The following is a 22,063-nucleotide window of genomic DNA, read 5'->3' as shown; positions in this document are numbered from 1 at the left end:
TCGACCGGAGAGGGTAAATTCCACTAGCTTCTCAGGGCATGGGATGTTGAGTATGAAGCTCTACGTTATCCTAGCTGGGTTGGAGGCATTAGGAGCGGGCGTGCGGCAAAAGCAGTCGTACCGAACGTGCGAGAATTACCTATCAGTCGTGGGAAAAAATGTAAATACCTTGTCAGGTGATCTGACCTCGCCTCAGCAGACTAACCGAATTTCGCCTTGCCACTGCCGAAAAATCAACATGCCGGCCAGTGGCCTTCTTTTAGTCCTATTGTACTTGCCACGTTTGTCAACGCCCGATAACACGATTTCTGGTGCCGACCAGCCGGCGTCCGCGACGACAAGGGATTTCTCTAAGCCGACTAAATTTACGTTGAGGTAGGCAAGAATCGAGCACATCAGATCATTAAATTCAACACTGCAGTTTCGCCTTTTCCAAATTCGTTTTTCGCCCGAATGAAGCCTTTGTCGAATAGCTTTAACTTTAAACTTCGTTGCTCACCAGCGGTTAGGCTAGCTTACTTTTTTTTAGCTCGTACGGCTGTACCTACCATCTTGTTGATCTACATGACTACGCTCTTGTTTGAAACCGTTGGCGATTGCCACCCCTGGGGCAAGCCCGGACATTGGTTCACACCAGTCAGGTGTTTCGAAAATAGGAAGGAAGTGAGAAAGCCGCCGCGTAGTAGTCTTCTCGCCCATGCTTTACAGGTAGGTATATTGTATACTTTTCTGACTTAGCCGAAGCAAAACAAGTTTAGTTGAACAGAGCTAGCCTTTTAGCTGGAAAGACCGTTCCAGGTAGTGTTAGCGTCAACCTTCAACGCGATACTATTGACGGTAAAGTCCGGAGCTGTGTCAAATAGACTTACTCAGTTTGTCATGTATTGGTCGGGGTAACGCAGCCCAATTTACCAGCTTTGTATACGGCCATCAGCTAGAAAAGTCGTTGCTGGGACAATATGAGCAAATTGATATATTAAACAAAAAAGGTGGGTATACTTGGCAACGGCGGCCCCAGATTTCTATCTATGACGATGAATGGTGACTATGATGCTGCTACGGGATGGGGTGGCAAATCACACATACTTTGAATTTAGCCGTCCTCTATGACGCATTCCAACGCTACTATACTTAGTAGTTGGACCTCTTTAGTCCGCAACAGTGGCATCAACCGGCAGCAAAGGGACAACTACCCAGTTGCGGATCGATAGAAGGCTGATCATTGGCCTCTAAATACTGCCCATGCAAAGGCGTGCACCAGCTGTAAATCGCTGTGCCGTCATATGTCGTCGTCGGTCGCTGGACGAACCACTCCTGACGCCTGTGGAAGCTGGCGGCAAAGGTCGAAGCACCATTACGATCCGAGTATCTACATGAACAAAAACTAACTTTGCGTGCGGTTCTGCCACCTGCCTTCGGCAAGTGCTGTTTTCAGCCACTCGATGATTCGAAGTTGCTGCTTGTGAACAGCCACGGATAAGGCCACAATCCTAATGCCTGTTGCGACCGCTGCATTAGGCCAAAAAGTTCTACATGACTGAACGTGCACCTACTGCCCTTGGATATGATCGCCACGGACGCACAGTCGTTTCTGTTCTTTGTTCTGTTGTCTGCGATCTCTGCTGCTACCGCGCAGACGCGTGCAGCTAGCGAGAGGGGCGTTGATCTTTTTCGACCATAGAAACTCAGTAGTCCGCAGCTGGGTGCCGACTGTGCACGTCATTATAATAGCTATGATCATGACGATCTCAAGGGGATTATCAAGGTAGCCGAACGTCACCTTTGTCACCTGTTGTTGTTTATTAGTTGCGAAAATTACCGCTTCACTAGGGAAAAGCGAAGGGTGCTATTAGTGGTCGATTTCTGATAGATAGCGTAATGTCATTGACATAATGTCAACTGTTACTAGTTAGTATGTATAATATCACACATGCGGATAGACAAAGGAGTGTTCTCCATCTCTGGGATTATTGGGGAGGCTTCAATGGAAGAATATATTTGCTGCATTGATCTTGGTAGTTAGAAGGCCATCTGCCAAATCAGTTGGCTAAAAATGATTTTGATGTCCTTCCCAGTGCTTCAAAAATGATGGCCAGAACCACTTAAGCTTGTGGCTATAACACTGATTGTAGTTGCATCATAATCTGAGCTGCACTCGACTAAGCTTTTAATTCCAAATGCTTATGAACATACGTGCTTCCCGTATAATCGGCCAGGTTGACGAATAAAACGCGACCTCAGACGCGGATAGCAGTAAAACGACGTCCATTTAATCACGAAAATAATGCCAACAGGTACCTACATTTTACACTACTGATCACCCCCGCAAAAACTCTTGATGAGCTGGTTAGAAACAGGCCGCTGTGTACAATGACTACACGCACAAATATCGATCAGGAAAGGTGCATCCCATTAGGAGCCTACTATAAGGCCTTTTCGTACCATAAAATGGGCCATCGTATGAGCGCGAGCGATTCGGAATTCCAAAGTGTCACTGGCCGAGGTGCAGCAATCGCAAGTTCATGGCACCAGCAACAGGCGCTATTACGAAGACAGCGACATTACTATTCCCTTTTGAAGTTCTAATAGTTGAGTCATCGTCTCGAAGGGGCTTCACATCTCGACTGTCTGCTCTGCACAAACCGGTCGTTTTATTGGGCCATAGTTCGAATTCCTTCGTCAGCATAATCATATTAATAATTCCAATATCTCGAATACCTTGGGAGTCTAACAAGCTGCGGCTTGGTCAGGAAGATCGTCTGCTATTCTCTATGGAACCTTGCCTCGTTCGCTCTGTAGTGCCCATTGGATAGCCATACAAGCTCGCTTCTTTTAGGCTTGGCCCAACTCGTTTTTCCAAACAGGAACGAAAGAAGCTGTCGAGGCTGTTCATTGATAACCATTTTAAAGACAGCAGTCGCGACTGTGCAGCTCAACATCTACCTCGAGTCCGGCCCAGCGAGCCATCTGCTGTCCAGAGCAGGGAACTTTCGCTACGAGACGCCGTATGTCAAATCACATGAGCTCACGTCAAAGGAAACAGCCAACCCAAGTGTCGTTGCCAGATAAATGAAGAGAAAGAGGGAGGACGACGGAAATATATGGACTGAGAAAGAAAATTATAGAGTTAACGGAAGGAGAAACTCAAGGAACGAGCAACAGCTATATCTTACATGAAGTAGGTTTCTCACTGGACCTCCCTGAACCGGACAATGTCAGGAGTATTGTGCTTCCTTCGCCCCGTAACACTACACAGCAAACCCTTTGAAACTTGACGCTGGCTGGCACTGTAGGAAGTATGGCCTGAAGCAACACGAGCCGTCCGAGTTCAAGGTCACTGGGTCGCATGCTTTAATTGGATGCCAAGGATGACTCGCTGGCAGAGTTCCTGATTCTAGTGTCGATTTCCGCAGGTAATTTGTAGAAGTCTTCTATGAGTTTAGCATGGCCAAACTACGGTTTATGATGGTTTCGTTTCAGCGGCATCAAATGCAGGCTTATAATCGAACTTAGGATGTCATTAAGAGCAGACTGACTGATACACTGGGTTAGTGCGTTCAGTAGTGTTGCCTAAATGCTGATGCATAATGTACACCGATAGGCTTTGCAAATCAAAACTTCACACAAAATTAGCGCCGATTCGTTGTGGTCTACTTCCCGTCGTATTTCGCATTTCATGCGGCCTTATTATGATTATGTTTCGGCGTGGTCGTCGCGCAAATTTTTGTTTTATGTTTGTGTTGCGTTAATAAAGCTACTAAAAGAAAACAACGTGCATGTCGTGTTGAGGCACGTGCTAAACCACTTTTAATAACGTTAATATGATATATTAACGAGCAAAATTAGCTAAAATCAATCATCTTCCTGTCACTCTGTGTGGTCCTCGCTGAAGTGTGCGAAAACAGAAAAAAAAAGACGCATTGAGCCACTCACGTAAAGTTACGTTTAAGCACGTATCGATCATCCTGCGTCCAATGGCGGAAGTCAAGTGATACATCAATGCCGATTACAAACTGGTATGACTTTATCGTGCCGAAGTTATCGATGCATAAAGTGTTTTCAATTGTCATCATTTCGAAATCGAGAGGTAGTTCGTGCAAACTGAAATAAGCCTCGGAGCATCAAAGTATAGCAGGCCGACTAAATAAGGACCAACCGGCCGATTAAATAATTATTAGGTAAGCAAGGAGAACATTCACGAAGTATATGAGGAAACGGATAGACTTCTTCATACGTACAAAAAAAAGTACTTCATTCAGGCTCTGTACACATACACAGCCAGTAACATTGACAATTCAATCAGAGCATTAGGAAAGCTAATTAAGGGCAGTCCTAACTGAATACTGAGCCAGCGAAAATTGCTAAATTGACCGTTTAGATAAAACATTTTCTTGATTGAAAATCTTCCGCCATTAATCTCGGTAAATACTACTTGTTCGATCAGCAGTAACAGTGACAAAAAAAACACGTTGAGTTAACATCGCAGCAGTGTTACTTACTCGGTATACGGCTGATAGTATCTGAGGGCTGGTGCTAATCGCTTACGCCTTATGCTTCTTGTATGCGTGCCGCATTATGACTAGCCTTTCGATTCATTATTTCTTTCGGAATACTCACACAGTTCACGGCTTCTTTCTTATTCTTAATGTAGTTATTCCTTCAGGAAGCAAGAGGTTTATCCGAAGGAAGGCAAGCAGCCGAAAAAGATTTCGGGGAATCGGTTCGATGTGACCATTTTCCAGATCCTAGTTCAAAGGCTTTTTTGTATTTAACTGCTATCGCTTAGGTCGCTGATTCAACTTGGCTAGAAATTAATAGCCACTTCTGGTTGACAGAGGACTTGTCGCAGGAAAATTGTCCTTACAGGACCACTAGCAACAGTACCAATAGTAAAAACTCCCTTAACCATTTTGCTGCTTTCATAAGCATTTGAGCAGGTCCTATTCAGCGTGCCTTCAAGCACACGATTCATAAAGGGCAAACTTCAAATTATGTAAGCGTTCGCCATTATCCGAAGCTACTTGCTTGTACGTGCGTCCAATACAGTTCTCAGTTTGAAGCTCTCCGGACCTCACTCTGGTTATGCGTAACGAGGAACAAAGCCGGCTATTTTACTCAAAGCGCTTAAAAGCATAGTGAAGTCGCGGCGTAACTAGATCGCACCAACAACATACAACCGAATACATACACAACAGTTGGGCCCTCTGGTCTCACATGTATGAGAGCGGCATCTCTCCCGAAGGGGTAAGTCAAGGTGACGCGGTAGGATTCGTCCGGAGTCTAGACGTGCTATGTATGCTACGGTTTAAAGGTAAGCGTTTGGCACTTGGCCAAGTAGAGAGGCTCTCTGCATAGCTTTCTGCATAGCAGACACGTTGGCGCCGTCGTTCCATTGTTTGCCGCCGACTGCTAGTGCCTCCACCAGCACTACCACGGTTACTGGGGGCAATCGTGCGACAGAAGCAGCAGCATGCCCATTTAACATCGAGGCGCTAACAGACTACCAGTCGGCGTCTGGCCGTCGGTTAAGATGTGGCCACGACTACGATACTGAAGCTATTGCTAAGCTATCGACAACGGCGGAAACAAAAGCCGTTTACGAAGGAAAGAAACAAACGCTATCGTTCCTATTGACACCGCGTTATGTTTCAAACAGGCGGTGCTGCTCCTCAACTCAACCCGATTTTTTTTAGATTACTACCCTGCTGGGACGCTGTGCTACTGCGGTTCAGCAGTCCTCGTCAACGAGAATAACAGCAATAACAGTAGGAAAGGCCGCGATAGAATAGTACCTATTGCATTGAGTCGCCGAAAGGAAGTGTGAGAAGGTCCGCAAGTACGAAACGCAAACGCGCCGCTTTTTTAATAGACAGTGTGCTAGCCTGTGGTTCCTAACGGCTGGCATGTACCGCTGAGGTTGACAACGACCAACAGGTAGCAGTGACGTGTTTGCGGTGCGACTACTATCGTGACATCCCAAAATCAGTGACAAAGCAAATGAATTTTGCAGCTTTTCGATTTCAGCGTGTTGCTTCTCCGACGAGGCTAAGCTTAGAGTAAAGGAACAGCAGGGAGTGGCTCTTGAAGTTCGTGTTCGTGTGTTTCTACGTTCGGCCGTTTCATTGGACTGTCGGATCGTGGCTAGTGGGGGGGGGGGGGGGGTCATCGGGCGTATTCGTTGTTCTCTCTTAAAACAAGAGCAACCTTCGATCGAGAAGTGCGACTACCCCCTTTGCGGTTTGGGACATGACGGCTCATGCGACTACTCCCGCTGCTGGCACTGTTCCCGACTTGCACAGCGTCTTTGTGCTGTTCTAACTCGAACGTCACCGATTACCGACAACGGCCAGGACTCCACCCGAACAACGTCGTCGTCATAGACTGCCAGTGCAGTGAGATCTCTTCCCTTAAGTGCCGCTGCTGCTTGTTTCCTTCCATTGACGGTTGTCCTTTGATTTTAAGAAAGCAAAAGCAATATCAAACCAGTTAGAATTTGCCACCAGCCTTATCCACAAGCTTCGTAGCAAATAGTCGACCGCGTCGATGGCCTTAGAGCTATATCATAACGTCCCTGGGTTGTCGCGAACATCCGTGAGCCATTGTACGTTGCTGGGACTTGCTGCATGTGCATAAGCTTGCTGTGTTTAGTGTATGGGTGCCGATAGATGGTAGTCCAATGTACTGATGTGCAAACATATGGAGGTTTTCTTCGATGTTTGAATAAGGTGCTAGTTTTGTCTGTCAGTTTGTGTCGCAACTTACAATTGTCAGTTAACACTGAAGGTTCAAGTAAAGTTTAGTCGAACATCAACCGGCCGATGCGATTCGAACGTACCCAAGGAATACGATCTGTTCGAGAAAAAGCTACTCTTCCCTCACTCTGCTTGAGTTAAAAGTAGAGATAGTAGAACCCTGCGATTCGGTTCCCCGAATATATTCAGCACCGTATTACTACTATGATAAAAGCGCACGCGTTTTAGTAAAAAGAAGGATATTGGCCTTGGTTGAATATGCTGACTGTGCGATATCGTGGCCGCATGAAAGGACATGGCCAACCTGGCCTGCACTGTACGCGTACCTTTTGGGTGACGTTCCTGACATCGGCGGTCTGCGTCTGCTTTATGCTCTGCGTTGTCTTCCTGCAGAATAACCGGCGCGTGGCTATGGGGTTACTCGCAGCTGCGATCACAATCGTTTTACTGGGTAGCCTCAAGTTAATTCAAGAGAAAATTGTGACGCGTAGAAAACAAAAACGTCGAGACGCAGAGGTACAAACATCAGAAACTAATGTTGAGGCTATTTCTGTTTAAACCGTTGTCAACCCACTGTATGATGAGCAAATAAGCAGGCCTAGCAACAAATAATTCACATTTACAGGATTATCATAGGAAAAACATTTTGAGTCAACATCGCAGTTTCACGCAGCTTGGACGCATCCGCAAAATGTTTTTATGCCACCATTAAAAATTCTAATTATGGTGCTCGAAGACATGTCTTATCTATTTTCTAATTTATTCATTATCCAGCAATATCTACTGCAGGACTGAAAATGGATCTGAGTAAATCAGGTCCTGAATAGTCATTGCTCTTCTAATCATTATCAATATTTTCAGATCATATGAGTAACTACCTTATTTGGGCCTAAACCAAAACGTTCTAGCGTGTAGAGCTTTAAACAGCTAAAAAAAAGCGACAGCAGGGTACGGACAGCAACGTTTTTCATAGAAAGCGATAGTATAGACGGTGGTCATAATATCTTTAGTGCTCTAACTCTGGCACTGCTCTTCTCGGCTCTAGGAATCCCCCAAAATTTATCGTGTAGCCTTCCTTCCTCCATACAAACGTAATAACAGCGACGAGCCCGATGAAAGATTTACAGTTATCGGGACCTAGCCTAATTTTTCCACTGTAGGTTATCGTTGCTTCGTTGTGACCAATGGTTCCGCAAAGAAACAGGAAACAAATAGACTGAGGCAAAGGACACATCGTGAAGCGTATAAACGATCCTAAGCTCCAGGCCTAAGCTTGGCGTGTGTTGTCTATGCCCAACAGGGACTATTCTCCCCTTAACGAAAAAAAAACAAGTAGAAAAGCAGAATAAAATAAGATGTAACATATATGAAGGCGAACCTGTTTTATCACGATAATCTAAATTATCAGTTTTTATAATATTACCATTATAATGTTGCAATTTCGTAGATCCTCGTTAGCCTTTCATGTGGAGGCAAGCCTTGGTGGCTGAACGATATGGACTCGGGTTAGAAAATCTAGACGGGTTCTACAAGTTGTATGAATTTATCTACGCAGTAGGAACAACAGTAAAACCGACAGCAGCGGTGGCTCTGGTCATAGCAACAACAGCTCAAATGTTAAACGTGAAACAATTTTATAAATAGAAGTCCAACACTGACGTTGCTACTACCCGCTAGTAAGGACAACTACTGTGGTGACTATGGCGATATCTACGTACCGCAGCTGGAGTCGAGGACCAAAACGGCGACCTTGTAGAGCAATTATGCCTGCATAAATCGAAAAATGAGTCTCACATGGATATTGTCTGCATTAACGATTAATCCTACTCTCTCTCTCACTCTCCGACTCGATCTACATTGGGAGATAACATAAACTCATTATGAAGAAGCCCTAGCGACGTGCGTCATATTATTTCAACTTTTTTAGTAAGTAGGTCGGTTATACCCAGTACCAGAACTGACCCTCAGTGATGCAATTCGGATGCGCAACATCTATGAATGCTACGAAGTTCAATTGTAAACCTATTCTACGTAGATTCTCGTCCATATATATATATATATATATATATATATATGTGAAACATACTATACGAATTTATATATTATACTAATCCGCGTTACCAATTCACGTTTTTTTGTACCTGCCTTCTACTCGGGCTAACGCTCTTAGTGAAGACCGTTATAGAAATCACTCAAAGCGCTAAAGCACCTGCCCATTTCTGTATCTGAGCGCATAGTGCCTTTTTAAATAACAATTGCTGTTGTTAGTATCAATAACAGGCAGAATTTCGAATAGATACGCGCGCGTATGATACGTAGGTAAGGTTGTGAATCTCCGCATATACCTATATATCTATATATAGGTAATCGAAAGATTAGCGACGATTGGCCTTAAAGTAACATATCTCACGCAATATGGGCCTTGTCGAGTCGGCGTTAGTGTTATTTGAGAGCTGAGAAATTATGGTAGTTGAAATTATCGAACTGGCTTTATTCAGATTAAAGATGCGTGCGTATGGTGAAGGTAGCGTAGCGACAATAGGCGCGTGTCTGCCCATCTATGGATGCGAGCACAGTTGCGTCAAAGCGTACGCTTATTGTTAACGCTCATTTTGTTGTTACGACGGCTATTGTCATGTGGTCGTTGGCAGGCGGCGGCACGATTGAATTGTAGTGACCAATTAGACTGCTAAGTAGGTAGGGAGCGAGGTAATGGTCAGATAAGGCAAACGACGGACGATTTGCCTAAGGCCCACTGATCGTAAGCTACATAGAACCGGTGTCGTCGACCAGGCTACCCCACAGGGAGTTCGACACGGTGACTCGAAGCTAGAGAACAACAAGTACCAAACCCTGCGCAGTAATAACTTGTACCAGCTTTGCTAAACTGGTCCGCTAACCTTGGCCAGACCTGGGCACACGAACAAATGATCGAAATGTCAAAACCGATTACATTGAATACATGTGTATTTCGATAACGTATGTACGTGCAACGTCTTTTAGACCTTTGCCTCAGAGGTTTTTGTGCTCTATATACCATCCTCTTCATTCATTTGTCTATAGGATATAAGGAGCGCGAGCTGCGTAGTTGATAATGTCGTGCGATACTTTGTTACCGTTAGAGTGGAAAAAATTAGTGCAGATCCGACAAATCTAGTCAGTCACGTTCAATCGTTTTTAGTGTGCGACAGCTTTAAATTTAATGAGATAGGGAACAGTGTACGCGTGCCGATAGCAGATTTCACGCTTCACAGTTCTGGCATGCTTTCACGCGTATGGATTTCTTCTAGATTTAGTGTATGCACCGTGATAAGAAAGAGATCGTTTTTAAGATTGTCTCGCAGTGATTCAGGTCGTATCTGTGAAGCTCGCACCTTCGTATGGACGAGCCATTTCTATCGGAGATGGAAAAACCATTGTGCCGACGCTTGTCTGTGTAGTGCTACGTCTTTGTATGATACTGCACCAGGAAAATTGGCAAATATCTGAATGTCCTCTACACACTATAGCTACAAACAGCGTTCCTCCGGTAGGGTTACGCTGTATGTTATTTTTATTACCATTACTTGAGTTTATCACACATGGGTGAACTAATGTGAAATCAGCCATATTGATCAATAAAATGGCTGTGGGCAAAGCTTGATTGCAACTATTTCGCTTGGCATCCTTTTGCGTGGTATAGTAATAGTGTATTCTATTTTTACGTTGGATAAAATCCCTGCTTGGCTCGAAGCAAGTATAATATCTGCTGTCAATTAATAAGTCTTCAGTGTGCTCACGTTGACTATAATGTCTAATAAAAATTAAAATAGTTTTCATCAGTAGACCACACATTTCATGATCGCAACCAGTAAGCTCGCAGACAGATGATCAGGCAACGCGGACTTCATTTGGATGAACAGATACTTCTGTGTGTATACGTTATATGCAAACGTTATTGTCAGCAGCACTGATGTGGTAAAAAAAAAAAAACAAAACGCGCGGACAAGGCTGGCCGCAAAACGAAACTAGGCGAATTTTATGGATAGTTACCCACACTTGGTAAGGTCATTTTAACATTCTGATAACGCATGTCAACATGAGGGCTTCGTTACCTATTTAAGAAAAGTGCTCCTCGTAAGGCGAGAAAAGACTCATAATTGCACAAAAAGTTTTAGAAGCTGCGTTTAAATTCCCTCGAATACTTTTCTTTATTGTAAGTCGAAATCTAGAAACGGGCCAAAAGATACTATATTCTCGGTATGATGAGAATGCTCATGCCCAAGTGGGCGGACGATGAGGCTGCTAACCGACTGATGCTGCACACGGTGACCCAAAACGTATCTTTAGCCGAAGCACGTAAGGTTAATTCCTATATATTCAAAATTGCCGAATTCAGTATTTGTCTTTAATATTGATAGTTTATATCTGTGTTTTTTGAGCGTTTTATCCGCTCAATACACATAGAAGTCTATGCATAATTTAAACAAAAACTGTTAGTCGTCATTTTATGCCTAAAAAATGCCAGTGACCTACTGTAGTAAAGAGTAGATTTATGGACGGATTTAATTTAATATGACATTTTCAAATCGTCCGTAGATCGTAGCCGTGTACTTCGTCCAGTAAGTGGCACATACCACGTGTGTATACCATCGAGCTCTATAGCGTTCAGATCAAATTATACATCGTAGGAAATAACACATATGCGCAGGACATGACTGCCTTCTGATAGGATCTTGACAAATAGAACAATAACAAATTAGCATTTGGACCGAAATGAATAAATAAGGCCTTTGACCCCATTTTGACGCGCTTTTTTTTTTTAAGAATAGAGCCTTTAGTAAATTCAAATAGATAGCTGATTTTGAAACTTTACAGGTAGAGACAAGCTAAGCGAGGCTTTCCGTGTGGTCACTAGAAACATAGGGTTGGCTGAAGTGAAAAAGACCCACCAAAAACTATAGACGATCATTTAACGAATATCTTTTTTAGTTCACGAACAGAGAGTAGATACTACATGAGAAACGTACATACTTACCTGCTGAAGAGTGCACTCTACAAGCAACGTTCAGGTATAACTATATCAAGCAGCTGATATTGCGCCGTTTTTGAAATTATTCTATTGGATAATAATCAGCTGGAAACGATCTCAAAACGATAGATATGTTCAAAGGCTGATATGTACGAGTACATCGGGTGCCTGACAAAACGTGCTCAATTTAGTATAAGAGAGACCATTTTTGTTACCCGTCACGGTATCTATCTTTCATCCTAACCATCTCGTACCATGCTTCGTATCATGCGTTACAAATTCGCAACGGAATATCTCAGACCCACCAGTCAGTGCAAAGACTATCATGTACGTTCCTATATAGACTACATTTATGAAGATACATATTCAATTATCTTGTACTAGAGCCGTTATTTAAATGCTTCCAAATTTTAGATTTTCCAAAATACGTCAAAGCCGTATTGGTAAAGTATCAACACGTGCTGAATACGAAATGATGTTGAAAGTGTTGACAAATGCCGATTTTGGTTAAATTTCCAGCTGGAGTATGTTCATCTAATAACACTATGTTGGGTGTAAATTTGGAGAGAATCAGGCGCAGACGAGCCACCTTCTTGCCGTGCGTCACTTCGGCGGGATCAAAACTTGCAAGACTGATGAGGTCTATAACTTCCGTCATACTAGACGGTGACTTCTCTAGCCAGATGTCTCAAACCAGTTAGAACTCATATTTGCAGTATTCATTCCACGTTGGATCTATTGAGGATATCATGATTCTGTCTTCTTCTCATCAATTTATTCCAATAACTTCCACAGATGATTTCGATTCGGGTATTATTGAATGTTATTTTCGTGTTAAAAGGAAAGCTTCGCTTTCATCTTACGGCTGCCTGTAATCCGTAAGTAACTGCTATCTCATGCCATATTTGTTGACTTTGTATGGATATGTGTATAAGGCTCTAGGTATTCGACCTCTTATAACCTTATTATTGTCACATCACTAACTCAGGGCTTAACTGTACACCAAGGCCATGGTTGCACTGATATGGACTAAAAACTTCGTCGTAAAAAATTCATAAAAGACAAACATGCGCCCTCTGATAACCCTTACAAAAAACCATACATTAGTTTCTGTGTAGATGCACGATACGTAATAAATTTAGGAATTTGATCCACTCCCCATTTTAATTAAAAAAAAAAAGCAAATGACGGAAAAATAATATTTATAGAGAATACTAACTTCTTTAAAGGTTCATGAAACTTTTTTTGGACAAAGTTAAGACACAAAGTAGGTTAGCTAGCAAAAGTATTTCAGACTTTACTCTAAATTTACTTTTGCTATCCCTTTCCCATAAGGTGTCCTTTCAGATCTCCAAGGTAGAAGAATTTCGCTACACAATGCCAGGATAGCACTGCGTAATTTTTTTCATATCGAAGGGACCGCAAAATCAATATATTTCTCAAATACGTATAGATCCTCTTTACGAAGATTACGTAATTCTAAAGGAGCGCACACATCGGGCACGATATTTAGCACCGAGTTACAAAGACCCTTACATTGAATCATGTACCAATCACAACTAACAGATTCTATCTTTGTAAGAAGGCAGAAAATAGGTATCACGAGAATGTTTTTGCTCACCCTTTTTAGGTAAATATACGCAATACAAGGAAATGTGAATACTTGGTTAAGAAGAATAAACACTGTATATTTTTTTGGACCTCAACGAGAACAACGAATCTCGTTGTGCCCCTAGATTTTGGGCTCCAGCTGATCAGTGGACCAGCTAATCCCTGCGCAACAGCTGCAACGTGACCTACGAATTTTGGCGTATTAACAACGATAGATTTTGTTAGGATACATCTGATCAAGAATACAGGTTAATTTTAGAGAAAAACGAATAGTTCCGCTTAAATCGTTGGCGCTCCGAAACCGAATTGCCCGCTCTGTAAATGCATCATAACGGACGATTCACGTCTAGCCTCAAGGGCAGCTTTCTCCATGTGTTTTGGCTGTTCTTCAAGTGATTGGCGCAAACGATCTAGCGAACACCATGAAGCTTTTTTCGTGTTTTTATCATGTATAATACTATACGCGCTGCTATCTCGCCTAATCTAATCCTAGCAAAATTTGTGCATCAGCTCATTCGTTCAGGAGCCCCTAGTAATTGGTAACGAGTCGCGTTAGAAGTGTTCGCACTAAAAAAAAAAAACGAAAGCACGGTGTAAGCAGCCATGACTGATTTAATTAGAGGATCGTTTACAGATAAGCTAAAATAATAGTCGAATATAGAGAGCACCATACTGCTAATTCGGCTTTCGCTCAAGATAGAGATCGGACCACTATCGGCCGCCATTTGTTGTAATGCCCACTTGCGAAAACACTTCTGGTCTAGCCGTTATGATATCATCAATGTAACAGAAAGGTCTTGAGTGCACAGTTAGCAATAAAATCAGATTTTCAACCTGTTCGTGATAATCATTGACGGCACACAGAACCTAGTTTAACGTATGGTCAAATCCTTATCTAAGCATTAGCACAAATCGTGTCCTCGATTCTTTTGATAATCGTAATCGAGGTGGCGTTCAACCTAGCAAAAATGAATTCAACTGGTTTATTAGTATAGGTGAGAAAAACATCATTTGCCTACTATATATCTCACGTTTTATATGTTCGCGCGAATTGATCTCAGTTGACCGCATTAGATCGTACCAAAACGACCGCCAGAAGCATTGTCTCTTCAAGACATTAATCCGTTCGTATCTGATATACGTGTACGGCAGATGTGCAGAAAATGCTACGTGCTACTATACCCCGTAGCCCGAGTCGTGACTTTTGTGACTCCAGCCTCTAAAGAGTAAAAATCCATCATTAAATCTACAAAATAGGTTGAGACTTGTGGTTTAGCTTTTCCTCGAGCGATTTGGGAAATCCGCGCAGAAATACTACGAGCGCGTTGACTATAGAAACGACGTAGATCTGCGTTACAAATACAATAAATGACATGCAGCCCGGAAGCTGCACTCCTGCAGGAACGCCAGATCGATCGGAGTTCGCGTCGCCCCCTCATGGATACCCTAACATCAACTCATTGTCAAGCAACATTAAAGTTTCAGTTGAGGCTTGCCACTGCCACTACCATGCCAGTTAGCCTCTATGATGACGTATTCGCGTTTTGCACAACTCGCTTGAATGTCGTTTTAAACTATTCAAAAAAAACAGCCCCTAGAATGTTTTAATCATAGAAACTTCTGCAAAAGCGATAGGCTGTCCGCGCGCAAGCTGCTTGTTATTGTTATTTAACTAGACTAGTTATGTTATTAAATTTGCCCAATTTATGTAGTCCCGCTGCTTATCCGCGACAACGTATAGTTAACGAACGGCTGAAATACAACTCACCACTGTGCCAGGGCGGACCATTGCTAGCGTTTTCCTAATAAGCTGCAAAACCTAGCACATATGTGCATAGAAAATGGACAGCTGTTATAGTGAGATAATTCAATCATTGATGCGTGCTCGTCCGATTGTTTCGGTTTGATTGCCAATCACAGGGGATCGTTTTATTTGCTAACTGTAGTCTGACTCAAGTTGAAAGGGAACCATATTAGAGGGCCGGTGTAGTTACAAACCAGGCCCTGGTTTCGGCAGCGGCGGAAACGTACCTTGTGGGCTACACTTATGCTCGCGTTCACTGCGACGTCAATCAGGTTTTTTTTTACTGTCCATGCGTTGATCCCATTTCGAGTCATCATTGGCTTAGCGGTGTTGACGGCGCTCGTTGCCATGGCAGAAGCTATCCATCACCATATCGAGGAAGAAGATAAAGAAAAACGCCGATTTCGCCTTCAGATAGTGCCTTTCACGCGTCTTATTAACGGCCTGGACAGTGCGGCAACATGTCGTCCGTTACATTTCATTCTTGTCAGACGCGACTACGAGCGCCACGATAGACACCAAACTACAGAATGAGGAAAATGAAAAGTCCATGAATATTATAACAACAGCAGAGCTAAAATAGCACGGTAATAGGATTAGTAATTCTCTTGACACTGAATATGCCTTTCACCGGGAACATGAATCACCGAATATCTTTTATATACGCTAATTATCTTTATACGTATAGGCAATGTATATATATACTAGTAGCCGAAAGAGCTGTATATGAATGAGTAACGTTTAAGCCGAGCGATGACGTTCGGATTAATGAAAAAGAACGCCATAGCGCTAGTAACGATTGAACGGTATTGTTTTACAGTATCAACAAATAATTGACGGTTAACGTTAACGTAACCGGAACATGCCTGTTTAATGGAAAAAGTAATTTGTCGTCGAAAAGAATCTTTTAATAAAAAGACAGTTTATGTAGCGAACTGAGATTCCTTCTAAAAGAATACGAGGTGAACCTAAATTCATCGAACCACGCGCAGACTTCCACGCAATTGATCGATCAATAGCCAATGAAGTACGCACCTGAATCAGGTCGTTTTTGTATCCCATGGAAAGCAGCCGACGAATCTTAGCAAAGCCTGTTCATCGTCAAACTTCAAGTGGAACAATTTTTAAATTCTCTCATCAAATAAAAGCGACAATGTTCCACATAAGACTGTTTAATTCAACCCACCCAATTCATGCCAACCACATTATCTCAGTCATTTCTCGTCCTTTAGTGAAAGAGTACGGGAACTCTAGCTGCTTCTTTGAATTCCTATTTAGTGTATAACGGCTAGACCAAATGCTACAGGTAGTCACCATGCATGACTTTCATTCGTGACACTTTGGACTATAGATACTTTGAACGAAACCTAGTTTCAGATGGTTTCATGCTCGATCGTTTTCTGCAGGAACTCTTGCCTAAAAAAAGAATCTCTCGAAGGCAGATTCGTCATGTGCACTTCAACTCTAACGATATTCTAGAATAGTTAACATCCCGAAGTCGTTCCATGACGTCTCTGTCGATGATAGGTGGTTCGCAATATAGCTATCGAAGAGATTCAAGGGTGTCTAAGCTGAACAGAACATGAAGAACGTTTCTAAGTAGAGCTTGAAGAAACCACTTGAAGAACAGCTATTTCGCATTGTATACTGATATAATTTACCAACTTTTCCATAAAAATGGCGTCTATGTGTAGAGATCGAATAGAGAGTGAAAACACTTTGATTATAATTGACCTATATTTAAGCTTTAATTAATTTCGTTTAGGCCAGACGATGAATTCCCTCACTAATACATTGTCACCAAGAGGCCAGTGTTTTGTATAACCTACCGCATTTAGTATTTTTCTAGTATAATAATCCTGTGCGGACCCTGAAAAGCACGCATATTATCCGATGGATGAACACCTGAGAAAAACGCCTGTTCTGTGTGGGTAGAGACCTTTTGTACAGTATCAGTGTGCAGATGATTATCTCTAGACGGGATAGTATGGTATTGTTCGATCATGACCCCTGTGATAGCATAAGGCTGAATACTAACTAAAGTAGACGCTTTAATCAAACAACTGTTCACCCTATCTAGCTAGATACGTAGCGTTACGTGTATTTAAAAGTAGAAGAGACTGAGCGTGACGTTAGCTAACTACAACTACGAAAAGACCCGGTTGACTAATCCCTATTGGGATGCCCACTAGACTGTGAGATGATCTTCAACGAATGCATTACCTATTATTGTTAGTATCGTTTGTGTTATATTCTGCGATATATTGGCTCTGTGCTGGCGTTTTAACTAGATAAAGGGTCACATACTATAACTGTAGCCGTTTAGTTCTAATTGCGATCTATGATGGGCTTTGCGAATTAACATAACGTACATACAACAAAGTCACAGATAATATGACCCTATGCGAAATGATAGTCTCTATTCCCTGTGCTAACGAAACATGTGACGATGAGTCACCAAGATGAAAGGATCGAATCGATAATCCAAAAGCGTTACGCGCTCGAGGGAACGAGTGAACGCTAAGAAGATCGATACATCTTTGGCGCATGACGCGTCGACGACCCGCGAAAGAGCAACGTGCATAATCCCTTTGACTGTGTAGAGGGGTGAGTGAAAGCTGGCGAGGCCTTGCAAGGTTGCCTATGGTCCACATCACCACAGTCAGGACTGCTAGTCGAATGGTGGGCGTTCTAGTCAGAGGCAGTTGTCTGACGGCGAATGCGTAGCTCAGAAACGAAACGTCTTGTTTGCACGGGACGGGTCATTTTGGCCCCGCACATATGCTGCTATGGACTGCTTTCAAGTTGCTGATGAGCAAGATTGGTCTCGATATCATGAACAGTATCAGCCATACGTTCTCATCAACAAATCGTCTTGGATAACCAAGTAAACTACGAATCATAATCTATCACTGTGTTTTGTTTAGTTGAGTCACAGGTGCGAGTAAAATCGGTTGAATGATGAAATGTCGGCAATGATAGAGTGACGAGTGCTCGCGGGTGATATCGAGGCGCGTAAAGTGGAGCGTCCGTTATAAGCCACGGTGATAACTGACGTGTCTGCTGTTAACATCACCGAGTATCGTCGTCTGAGCAGACATTTTGAAAGAGTGCGCTCTTCACGAAACACGATCGCCAATGGCATCAGATACTGTGAAAAAGGGCGGCGTTAATTGTGATAGATCGGCTCCATTATAAAGGGAGCGGGTCTGCGTTTGAAAGTTCACCTTCTAACAGCGATAATCAGTTGTCGATCCCCGATTACATCTCGCCCCTGAGCGCACCCCTGAAGAATGAGCTGCGTAAAATCACCTATAGGATGTTTTTGCTAACTAGCAAATCTGCGCAAAGTATGATTCAGGTGGTATTAACTTATCAAAATTATTTTCTACACAACAAAGTGTCGTAGTAATTTTTCGTCTTAGTTTAATAGGGGTTCTTCACGGACGTACTGGTACAGCTAGTTTCATTGAAGTAGTTTCTTCTGATTGTAAATACGTACGCACAAATCATCACGGAATCACTAAACGTACTTAAGCAATCTATTTGTTTGGGCGCTTGTAAAAAAAGTGTGATACTTTAAACTCTGTTTGGCCGCAGTGCATTGCACCTATATATCATCTATAGAATTGAATGATGCATATCACCGCTCTCCGATGCGTGATACAATCTTGCCAGAGAGACTGTTTGTAAATATAACGACTTCGATACTGATCCAACAAATGGCATGGCTATGTACATATTACTATATATAGGTTTTTCCCAGCGCCTTGTGGTCATAGTAATTTTTCCAAACACGTAACGTCACGTTTTTTAGCGTCGGGCCGATTGTGAAATTTTGGTTATGGACGTTTCATCACGCCTGATGAACCGTACTAGAACTGACTGATTACTTTCGTTGCGCTTCTGCAGAGTTTCGCAGCTGCCAACACACTCAAATAAATTTCGTTGCGTCAATTCGGCAGCGTTCAAAAATCGAGCTTCTTTTCGTAGCCAGCTTTTTTTTCATACGGCTCACAGCTATTCACTTGTGAGTGATTTGTTGTTTAATGTTATGGTTGCTCGCGTGTCGGTCCTGCTCAACTTTCACAATAAGTTCAATTGGTCAACTTTTTTTTTTAGAACTGATCGACCTTAACGAGGCGCATCTTCCCATTGAAATTTTCAGAACCAAAGCAACAGGGAAAGCCTTGGACCTTTTCTACCAATAGCGGGCTCTTGAAGACACTCAGTACAATTTTTTTTGTCGGCCTAAGCGCCATTTACGCTCTCGTCGTAATAAAATATATAAACAGAGTGAATTTTTTTTACAAAAATTTCACTTAATTTTAAAGTGCTCTACCTTGAGCCTGAATAAAGGCACTCTAACAATTTTAGCATATCTGTTAGCATCAGCTACCTCAGCCTTTAAGGACATCAACGACAACCGCCGCTACTCATTTCACTAGACTATGTCATTTTAAAGCAATCCAAGTGGAAGGAAAACGTCAATACTTTTTAAATAATACAACATATTTAAGTCTCGTTTCATGTAAAATAATCTACGCTCAAATATTGTGTTGTATTTACAGTGTTATTTTGGTGTGTGTAATCTGACGACACACATGTACAACACGTATGTATTTACCTATATAAACTTAGGAGAGCTCTGCTTAGAGAGAACGTAAATAAATCTAGCAGAAAAAACCGTGACAGATCGTTAAGTAAGCATTAGAAAATTACGCCGAACGTCTATCTTTGTCGAAAGAAAAGTCCCGAAAAAGATCAGTTTCATTAAAAAAAAGAAAAAAGATGGTCAACACTGTATGTTTATTACCAACGGGGGCAACGAACTCGGGCTAGACGCGCTTCCGAAAGTAAACCATGATAGCGATCATCCTTGTTGACAAGCGGTCTTATACACTGCTACAGAACTCCTGAAATGCCTAAATGTGGCTTTGCATCTATGAGATCTCTCATTCGAATTCAGCTATCGTTGTTGGTAGTATTCTTTTCGTAGAAAATATCTGTGTGAAATTTTCCGCGTATTCCTTTAAACCGACCATAACGCAGATTAGTCCTTGAAGTTTTAAGCATCATCAATAACTCCGTATTATTATGTTAAGCGTGACATTTTCATTTTGCGGATTTTTATACCATCTAATTTTTTTTGCTTCGTGTGTAATGTGTGAGAAACACGTACCCTCAGGTGGGATCCTCGAGCCCAATTTACGAGCATCCGATCATCAGTGTCAGAGTTGGTTTACTCTTTAACCTTAAACAGTTCAATGCGAATTTCAAGCCATCATTGAGAAGCTAGCTTACGAGAAGTAGTCGAGGGCAGCACTTGTAGAATTCTATGCTTTGTTTATGTGAGATAGCAGATTGCCCTACAACGGTCGTGCGAAAAGTATTCCCTAGTATTGACTGAAGCCTTAAATTATCCATGGTAATAAACAACGTTTCTAATCTATGCGTACGATCGTTCCAGTGTAGTCATATACCTAATCTACGACCTCCACATGAAGTTCAAGCGAACTTGACTCCAGCCGAAACATTTCGTATTAATAACTAAAACGTATATACCTAGTATCGAAATATATGTACGAGTTAAGCACTTATTACAAGCAGTTATTAGTTAATCGTAAAGATTCGATTTATGAGGTGACTGAAGTAAATATCAGAACCTTTATCGAAGCACTGGAGATTTTCTGAAAGAAAAAACACAATTTTTCAACGCCAATCAAACGAAGACATAATGCGAATATTATCGTTTCAAAGGTGCTTGCTCCAAAAAACTTACCCTCACCAGGCAGGTCTGCTTCCAGTCGCGCACGTGTCGATTTCTAACGTCCGATAAATTTCCTTTTGCCCCCCGCCTAACAGGGGAGAGAAACAGGCATTATGACAGCAGTGGTGAACAAAATCAACGATAGCGTTTTTTGGTTTTTATGTATCAACGCCAAGAACTATCCTCTGGCAAAGCTATATTTCCTAAAGGCACCTGCAACAAAGCCTAAACCATAAGTCAGGTTTATGTACGTTTAAAATCAATAGGCCACATACGGCCACGCAACTAGAGGCTGCGAAGCAGTTAACATGGCCTCATTTCCTTTTCCATTGTTATGATTATACTGCGGAAATACAAATTGTGTAAAGTGTTACAATTAATTAATCAATTGCTATTTTTTTCCTTCAAGGCACTACAAATTACGTATTCGAATATCTAACTGTGATTTGTTTGGCCTCAATGTACTCGCTATTGAGTTCAGCGACCTTCCTAAATCATGGTAAAATTTGTCCTGTCAGCAGTCACAGTTGCAATGTGCTTAAGGATTCGTTATACCGATATTATCAAGAAGCATATAGGCGAAAAAAAATTTGCAATAATGCCTTCCAGAGCGAAGTGTACGGCTGAGCTGAAGGCAGCTAAGGGTCCATTCAGAAAACTGAGTACAACGACGCTTGCCGTAGATGTTGAAGGTCCAACGGGTCTAGATAGCTCGAATGTGCTTCCAACGTCAAACGCAGAAATCATTAAGGACGAGCACAACGGTGCTACGACCTCGCCCAGTTCAAGCCCCAGCTGTCACATTAAAAGTGATAACGTCTAAATAATAACGTCCATTTTATTTTTGCAAACTTCGAAACTACATGGTCGCATATAAAACCCATTTCAGTCAAAAAAAAAGCCACTGTTGGCATGGTATGAGTGGAACTAATCGGTGCCGTGAATCAACATCAACGGAGTGCACCTCTCTGCCCCGCGTATTCGTGATATAATTTTATTATGTTTTTTTAGTTATTTTATCATCGGTGTGGCATAACACATGCTGAATGAAAAAATTGTAAGGGCATGATTTACGACCTCACTACTTCTTTAATCATTGTTTAACCCGCTCATGT

This window comes from Varroa destructor, unplaced genomic scaffold (assembly GCF_002443255.2).
Source record: "Varroa destructor unplaced genomic scaffold, Vdes_3.0 BEIS01000005.1, whole genome shotgun sequence".
Classification (NCBI taxonomy): domain Eukaryota; kingdom Metazoa; phylum Arthropoda; class Arachnida; order Mesostigmata; family Varroidae; genus Varroa; species Varroa destructor.
This window is presented reverse-complemented; position numbering follows the sequence as displayed.